At 43.0% G+C, this 9,486-nt stretch overlaps 1 long non-coding RNA gene across 1 annotated transcript in view; it reads right to left on the bottom strand.

Annotated features, from left to right (window-relative positions):
- Positions 1–9,486, bottom strand: part of LOC311122477 — a 67,754-nt gene that overhangs the window by 4 nt on the left and 58,264 nt on the right. Inside the window, exon 4 of the long non-coding RNA XR_014612451.1 lies at positions 1–885. This exon is cut by the window's left edge and continues 4 nt beyond it. This is a non-coding gene — a long non-coding RNA (uncharacterized lncRNA). The remainder of the gene's footprint in view (positions 886–9,486) is intronic.

The raw sequence follows: 9,486 nt of genomic DNA, 5'->3' as shown, positions 1-9,486 counted from the left end.
AACATTTAATTATCCAGGTGAGACAAATCATTGTTTACAATTGCGACCTGACAAGTGGCAAGTGCTGCAATGTACTGTAACATCGTCACATTTGATTCGATGAGAAGGTAATCATGTCTCAATATACAGGTTTATTTAACGTTGTTGAAATAGTGACATATTGAAGTGCCCAAAGAAATCTTCAACGGACCTGTTTAGCATTCTTCAAGATTCAATAAAAGCATAATATAGTTAATAAAAAAATAGAAGTAAAATAATAATAATAATATGCCATTTAGCAGACGCTTTTATCCAAAGCGACTTACAGTCATGTGTGCATACATTTTTGTGTATGGGTGGTCCCGGGGATCGAACCCACTACCCTGGCGTTACAAGCGCCGTGCTCTACCAGCTGAGCTACAGAGGACCACATGTATCATGTTCAATAAGTAGCTCAGTGTGCGTTACATAGATGTTTAAAACAGAAAGGCAGTCCTATAGACATGTGCAGTAGAATACAAGTCGTTGTGTTGTAATCCCATTGGTTGAACTGGAGTGGATGAGTGTCATGTCTTATTCCAGAAGAAATGTGAGACAGTCCCATGTACGTTATGGGGGCAGGGGGTGTTGGTGGATAAAGTGGATTGTACCTTTCCAGAGGGGATGTGATGAAAAGTGGACTGTCCCATTATGTACCTGTCCAGAAGGGGTTGAGGAAACGTGAAGTGTCCCATAATGTACCTGTCCAGAAGGGGCTGAGGAAAAATGGACTACACTCCTCACAGTAGTCCAAAAGGCTGTATTCTGATATTAATAAATTATATTGATCCAAAATCAAACTTCCACTGCTGCTGCTGATACAGGATCCAGTCCAGGGAACATCCAGTAGCCGTCTTCTCTCCATTCCTGAAAACACAACAAGAGGAGCAGATGACTGAGAGTCTACATACAGTGGGGAAAAAAAGTATTTAGTCAGCCACCAATTGTGCAAGTTCTCCCACTTAAAAAGATGAGAGAGGCCTGTAATTTTCATCATAGGTACACGTCAACTATGACAGACAAATTGAGAATGTTATACTCTAGAAAATCACATTGTAGGATTTTTAATGAATTTATTTGCAAATTATGGTGGAAAATAAGTATTTGGTCACCTACAAACAAGCAAGATTTCTGGCTCTCACAGACCTGTAACTTCTTCTTTAAGAGGCTCCTCTGTACTCCACTCGTTACCTGTATTAATGGCACCTGTTTGAACTTGTTATCAGTATAAAAGACACCTGTCCACAACCTCAAACAGTCACACTCCAAACTCCACTATGGCCAAGACCAAAGAGCTGTCAAAGGACACCAGAAACACAATTGTAGACCTGCACCAGGCTTGGAAGACTGAATCTCCAATAGGTAAGCTGCTTGGTTTGAAGAAATCAACTGTGGGAGCAATTATTAGGAAATGGAAGACAAACAAGACCACTGATAATCTCCCTCGATCTGGGGCTCCACACAAGATCTCACCCCGTGGGGTCAAAATGATCACAAGAACGGTGAGCAAAAATCCCAGAACCACACGGGGGGACCTAGTGAATGACCTGCAGAGAGCTGGGACCAAAGTAACAAAGCCTACCATCAGTAACACACTACGCCGCCAGGGACTCAAATCCTGCAGTGCCAGACGTGTCCCCCTGCTTAAGCCAGTACATGTCCAGGCCCGTCTGAAGTTTGCTAGAGTGCATTTGGATGATCCAGAAGAGGATTTGGAGAATGTCATATGGTCAGATGAAACCAAAATATAACTTTTTGGTAAAAACTCAATTCGTCGTGTTTGGGGGACAAAGAATGCTGAGTTGCATCCAAAGAACACCATACCTACTGTGAAGCATGGGGGTGGAAACATCATGCTTTGGGGCTGTTTTTCTGCAAAGGGACCAGGACGACTGATCCGTGTAAAGGAAAGAATGAATGGGGCCATGTATCGTGAGATTTTGAGTGAAAACCTCCTTCCATCAGCAAGGGCATTGAAGATGAAACGTGGCTGGGTCTTTCAGCATGACAATGATCCCAAACACACCGCCCGGGCAACGAAGGAGTGGCTTCGTAAGAAGCATTTCAAGGTCCTGGAGTGGCCTAGCCAGTCTCCAGATCTCAACCCCATAGAAAATCTTTGGAGGGAGTTGAAAGTCCTTGTTACGTAGAGACAGCCCCAAAACATCACTGCTCTAGAGGAGATCTGCATGGAGGAATGGGCCAAAATACCAGCAACAGTGTGTGAAAACCTTGTGAAAACTTACAGAAAACGTTTGACCTGTGTCATTGCCAACAAAGGGTATATAACAAAGTATTGAGAAACTTTTGTTATTGACCAAATACTTATTTTCCACCATAATTTGCAAATAAATTCATTAAAAATCCTACAATGTGATTTTCTGGGAAAAAAAATCTCATTTTGTCTGTCATAGTTGACGTGTACCTATGATGAAAATTACATTACTGTACATCCCTGAAGATGTCCTAAAATACACATCGTATACACACTTCATTCCAAACAGTGACCCATTCAAATACTCAGTTAAGTATGTACGCCGGACACAGATAAAGGCTATTCCTGCACTGTCAAAGCACTTTCAATGAAGACTCTCCATGCATTTTAGAGCAGAAGTACAGTACCAGTCAACATTTTGGACACACCTACTCATTCAAGGGTTTTTCTTTATTTGTATTATTTTCTACATTGTAGAATAATAGTGAATACATAAAAACTATGAAATAACACATATGGAATCATGTAGTAACCAAAAAAGTGTTAAACAAATCGAAATATATTTTATATTTGAGATTCTTCAAAGTACCCACCCTTTGCCTTGATGACAGCTTTGCACACTCTTGGCATTCTCTCAACCAGCTTCATGAGGTAGTCACCTGGAATGCATTTCAATTAACAGGTGTGCCTTCTTAAAAGTTAATTTGTGGAATTTCTTTCCTTCTTAATGCGTTTGAGCCAATCAGTTGTGTTGTGACAAGATAGGGGTGGTATACAGAATACAGCCCTATTTGGTAAAAGACCAAGTCCATATTATGGCAAGAACAGCTCAAATAAGCAAAGAGAAATGACAGTCCATCATTACTTTAAGACATGAAGGTCAGTCAATCCGAAACATTTCACGGACTTTGAACGTTTCTTCAAGTGCAGTCGCAAAAACCATCAAGCGCGATGATGAAACTGGCTCTCATGAGGACCGCCACAGGAAAGGAAGACCCAGAGTTACCTCTGCTGCAGAGGATAAGTTCATTAGAGTTAACTGCACCTCAGATTGCAGCCCAAATAAATGCTTCGCAGAGTTCAAGTAACAGACACATCTCAAGACCAACTGTTCAGAGGAGACCGCGTGAATCAGGCCTTCATGGTCAAATTGCTGCAAAGAAACCACTACTAAAGGACACCAATAATAAGAAGAGACTTGCTTGGGCCAAGAACCACGAGCAATAGACATTAGACCGGTGGAAATCTGTCCTTTGGTCTGATGAGTCCAAATTTGAGACTTACCAGCATGGCTACCACAGCATTCTGCAGCGATATGCCATCCCATCTGGTTTGCGCTTAGTGGGACTATAATTAGTTTTTCAACAGGACAATGACCCAACACACCTCCAGGCTGTGTAAGAGCTATTTTACCAAGAAGCAGAGTGATGGAGTGTTGCATCAGATGACCTGGCCTCCACAATCCCCTGACCCCAACCCAAATGAGATGGTTTGGGATGAGTTGGACCACAGAGAGAATGAAAAGTATCCAACAAGTGCTCAGCATATGTGGGAACTCCTTCAAGACTGTTAGAAAAGCATTCCAGGTGAAGCTGGTTGAGAGAATGCCAAGAGTGTGCAAAGCTGTCATCAAGGCAAAGTGTGGCTAATTTGAAGAATCTCAATTTGTTTAACACTTTTTTGGTTACTATATGATTCCATATGTGTTATTTCATAGTTTTGATGTCTTCACTATTATTGTACAATGTAGAAAATAGTAGAAATAAAGAAAAACCCTTTAATGGGTAGGTGTTTCCAAACTTTTGACTGGTACTGTAGGTTTAATCTTGCTCTGGGAAACAGGCACTCAAAGTACATCTTCCTTGGCTAAAACCACCCCATAAATGATAGAAACAACAAACAAAAAAACAAAAAAATCTAAACCAGAATATTCTGGAATCACAGGACAGGCTTAGTTAATAAATCAAGACATCAGAAATGTTGATGGCTCTAGCAGAGCAGATCGCATTGCCTTCAGGCGCTTTCCATCCAGCGGGCCTTAACTCAACGTGACGTCAAGAAGTCGTGGATGTATCTGAATTATCCCAATTATTACATTACCAGCTTTGAGGAGATCAAGGCTAAAGCAATGGAGCAGTGGAGTTCTGCTTCCAGCAATGAGGATCACATTCAGCCGCCCTACAGTGCATGCAGCTTGGGACTACAGTACTGGAGTACAGTCCTGGGTTCAAATAGTATGTCGTTTTCTTTCTAATTAGCTTTCCTGTCACAATGGAACCAATGGGATAGTCCCACATCTGGAAACCCTGCCCATCTGGCATTCCAGGCAGGCCCAAGCCAACACTCAAATAGTATTGGTTTTGAACAAAAACCAATACTATTTGAACCCATCTCTGGAATACAGTACAGTACCAGGCTAGATTAGAGGACCACATATCAATCAACACTCCACCAGCCCTCAGCAATTCCCCTTCTAGAATGGCATAAAGCTCAATCAGAGACAGGAGGCCCATCTGATTAAAGGAGCCCAGTTGTATCTTGTGTAAACAAAGTCCCGATCTACCAGGAACTATGATGGAATATTATTCTGTTCTGTAAATGTTACACGTGCTTAGAATTATATTTGAATGTGAGGGACTAATGGGAAATCATTTATTCCAAAACAGCTGTGCTGTTTCATTTAGCTTTTTGACATGAGAATGAGAGACTTCTAGCATTCTCACTGATTTGCTGATTCGTAACCACAGTGATTCCAACACTGCTCTAAAATAAAATAAAAAATAAAATATGCTATTTAGCAGACGCTTTTATCCAAAGCGACTTACAGTCATGTGTGCATACATTTTTACGTATGGGTGGTCCCGGGGATCAAGCGCCATGCTCTACCAATTGAGCTACAGAGGACCACAGAGAGTACATAAAGTTGCTATGGGGTCTATCTGAAGTTGTGGCGGCACGGAGACGTCCCAGGGTGAGGTAGTGCAGAAAGGTGGCCTGTTTACAAATCAAATCAAATCAAATCAAATCAAATCAAATTTTATTGGTCACATGCGCCGAATACAACAGGTGCAGACATTACAGTGAAATGCTTACTTACAGCCCTTAACCAACAGTGCATTTATTTTAAACAAAAAAGTAAGAATAAAACAACAACAAAAAAGTGTTGAGAAAAAAAGAGCAGAAGTAAAAAATAAAGTGACAGTAGGGAGGCTATATATACAATAGAATAAAGTGACAGTAGGGAGGCTATATATACAGGGGGGTACCGTTGCATAGTCAATGTGCGGGGGCACCGGCTAGTTGAGGTAATATGTACATGTGGGTAGAGTTAAAGTGACTATGCATAAATACTTAACAGAGTAGCAGCAGCGTAAAAGGGATGGGGTGGGGGGGCAGTGCAAATAGTCCGGGTAGCCATGATTAGCTGTTCAGGAGTCTTATGGCTTGGGGGTAGAAGCTGTTGAGAAGTCTTTTGGACCTAGACTTGGCACTCCGGTACCGCTTGCCGTGCGGTAGCAGAGAGAACAGTCTATGACTAGGGTGACTGGAGTCTTTGACAATTTTGAGGGCCTTCCTCTGACACCGCCTGGTATAGAGGTCCTGGATGGCAGGGAGCTTTGCCCCAGTGATGTACTGGGCCGTACGCACTACCCTCTGTAGTGCCTTGCGGTCAGAGGCCAAGCAGTTGCCATACCAGGCGGTGATGCAACCAGTCAGGATGCTCTCGATGGTGCAGCTGTAGAATTTTTTGAGGATCTGAGGACCCATGCCAAATCTTTTTAGTCTCCTGAGGGGGAATAGGCTTTGTCGTGCCCTCTTCACGACTGTCTTGGTGTGTTCACGACTGTCAATGCACCCTAATTCACTTGTGTTGCACACCTTCCCAACAGCCACCCGCACAATGACATCACTGAGATGTTGACTTCCTCTATGGGTTGTCATGGTGATGGTGCAGACTAGGCAGTGAGACTGTCTCAGGGGACGAAGGACGTGTCAATAGACAGGGAGTGATCTGTCAACACGCAGCTCTTCTTTCTGCTCTGTCTGCCCTGAGTCTGATTATACCTGCAGGGAGTCACGTTCCACCTTTACCGGTCTGACCGGCCTGCCCTAACTCTTTCTCTCCCTCCTCTATCTCCCTTCCCCTCATCCCTCTCTCTCTCCTACATGGCATACCTCCCACTCTAACCCTCCATCCACTGTCCCTGATTCACTCCCCTCCTCCTGTGCTGGCCTTCCTCCTCCTCTGTAGGTTTGGCCATCCTTTATGTGCTCTCTGTCATTAGGCTGCATGGTAAATGGCTCAACAAAACACAGAAGACAATGCCCAAGGACCAGTCAGCCCTTCCCCCTCTGAGGGGCCAGAATGTATCTCTCTGTTACAGTATCCAGAGGACTGATTACTGGAATGTGTGATAGAATAATCCTTCAGCAGCCATGTCTGTTATCTATCTGAAACTTGTCCTCTGAGGATAACTTTTATGCCATCAGTGGAGGCTGCTGACGGGAGGACGGCTCATAATAATGGCTTGAACGGAGCGAATGAAATTACATCAAACACATGGAAACCAAATGTTGATACCATTCCACTTATTCTGCTCCAGCCATTACCACGAGCCCGTCCTCCCCAATTAAGGTGCCACCAACCTCCTGTGTATGCCATCTACAGTTGAAGTCGGAAGTTTACATACACCTTAGCCAAATACATTTAAACTCAGTTTTTCACAATTCCTAACGTTTAATTATAGTAAAAATTCCCTGTCTTAGATCAGTTAGGATCACCACTTTATTTTAAGAATGTGAAATGTCAGAATAATAGTAGAGAGAATGATTTATTTCAGCTTTTATTTCTTTCATCACATTCCCAGTGGGTCAGAAGTTTACATACACTCAATTAGTATTTGGTAGCATTGCCTTTAAATTGTTTAACTTGGGTCAAACGTTTCAGGTAGCCTTCCACAAGCTTCCCACAATAAGTTGGGTGACTTTTGGCCCATTCCTCCTGACAGAGCTGGTGTAACTGAGTCAGGTTTGTAGGCCTCATTGCTCGCACACGCTTTTTCAGTTCTGCCCACAAATGTTCTATAGGATTGAGGTCAGGGCTTTGTGATGGCCACTCCAATACCTTGACTTTGTTGTCCTTAAGCCATTTAGCCACAACTTTGGAAGTATGCTTGGGGTCATTGTCCATTTGGAAGACCCATTTACAACCAAGCTTTAACTTCCTGACTGATGTCTTGAGATGTTGCTTCAATATATCCACATAATTGACCTTCCTCATGATGCCATCTATTTTGTGAAGTGCACCAGTCCCTCCTGCAGCAAAGCACCCCCACAGCATGATGCTGCCACCCCCGTGCTTCACGTTGGGATGGTGTTCTCCGGCTTGCAAGCTACCCCCTTTTTCCTCCAAACATAATGATGGTCATTATGGCCAAACAGTTCTATTTTTGTTTCATCAGACCAGAGGACATTTCTCCAAAAAGTACAATCTTTGTCCCCATGTGCAGTTGCAAACCATAGTCTGGCTTTTTTATGGCGGTTTTGGAGCAGTGGCTTCTTCCTTGCTGAGCGGCATTTCAGGTTATGTCGATATAGGACTCGTTTTACTGTGGATATAGATACTTTGTACCTGTTTTCTCCAGCATCTTCACAGGGTCCTTTGCTGTTGTTCTGGGATTGATTTGCACTTTTTGCACCAAAGTACGTTCATCTCTAGGAGACAGAATGCGTCTCCTTCCTGAGCGGTATGACGGCTGCGTGGTCCCATGGTGTTTATACTTGCGTACTATTGTTTGTACAGATGAACGTGGTACCTTCAGGCGTTTGGAAATTGCTCCCAAGGATGAGCCAGACTTGTGGAGGTCTACCATTTTTTTTTTCTGAAGTCTTGGCTGATTTCTTTTGATTTTCCCATGATGTCAAGCAAAGAGGCACTGAGTTTGAAGGTAGGCCTTGAAATACATCCACAGGTACACCTCCAATTGACTCAAATGATGTCAATTAGCCTATCAGAAGCTTCTAAAGCCATGACATAATTTTCTGGAATTTTCAAGCTGTTTAAAGGCACAGACAACTTAGTGTATGTAAACGTCTGACCCACTGGAATTGTGATACAGTGAATTATAAGTGAAATAATCTGTCTGTAAACAATTGTTGGAAAAATTAGTTGTGTCATGCACAAAGTAAATGTCCTAACCGACTTGCCAAAACTATAGTTTGTTAACAAGACATTTGTGGAGTGGTTGAAAAATGAGTTTTAATGACTCCAACCTAAGTGTATGTAAACTTCTGACTTCAACTGTACATGGATGTATGATCTCTGTGGTAACATGTATCTGTACAGGGTGAACTCTACATTACTCTATATAAGGGGGTTTATTGTCTACTTACATTGGGCTCATCCCCCACACAAGGCTTTAGATGATGTGACACCCTTTGGAGATGAGGCCAGGGTGATCAGATTACTGTAAACTTGGTATCGTTTGGTTGGTGATTGATACACCTTCAGATGTTATAAATGGAATGGAGGTCTGTTCTCTCTTTTATCCTGTATGCAGTCAATTGGAGAACGGTTGCATGATATTTTCTAATTTCCTAGGTTTCTAGGCCTCTTGCCTAGTAGGCATCTCTTTGTTCATGCTTTGTCTTGTACGTTAACCGTAGTATCTATATGTCTAGAATTATGCTTTGTTAATGTCAGCATTGCCTTGTAACTTAAGCTTTATGCCTTGTGTGTGAATCCATTAATTTTCAAAACTTGCTTTGATATTCATATCTCATGACCATTTCTTGATCTTAGTCAGCTAAATGCATAATACTTGATTGTTCGTGGTTTTATTATAGTCAGATCAACATTTTAATAGGCTAATTGCTTAGTCTTTTTTACGGTTCACATGTGAGGTATATATAATATTCACATATATAATAAATATTACCCCACTACACCTCCCTCCCTCCCTCCCTCCCTCCCTCCCTCCCTCCCTCCCTCCCTCCCTCCACTCTCCCTCCTCCATCTCCCTCCCTCCCTCCACTCTCTCCTCCCTCCCTCCTCCTCCATCTCCCTCACTCCCTTCTCTATCTCCCTCCCTCCTCTATCTCCCTCCCTCCTCTATCTCCCTCCACTCTCTCTCCTCCCTCCCTCCTCCTCTATCTCCCTCCCTCCTCCATCTCCCTCCCTCCCTCCCTCCCTCCCTCCCTCCCTCCATTATCTCTCCTCCTTCCTGTAAGGCCCTACCTGTACCTGCCTCCTG

The sequence above is a fragment of the Coregonus lavaretus genome, assembly GCF_964263955.1.
Source record: "Coregonus lavaretus genome assembly, contig: HAP1_SCAFFOLD_1403, whole genome shotgun sequence".
NCBI classification, from domain to species: domain Eukaryota; kingdom Metazoa; phylum Chordata; class Actinopteri; order Salmoniformes; family Salmonidae; genus Coregonus; species Coregonus lavaretus.
The sequence above is the reverse complement of the archived record's forward strand: the minus strand, read 5'-3'. Positions and strand labels throughout refer to the sequence as shown.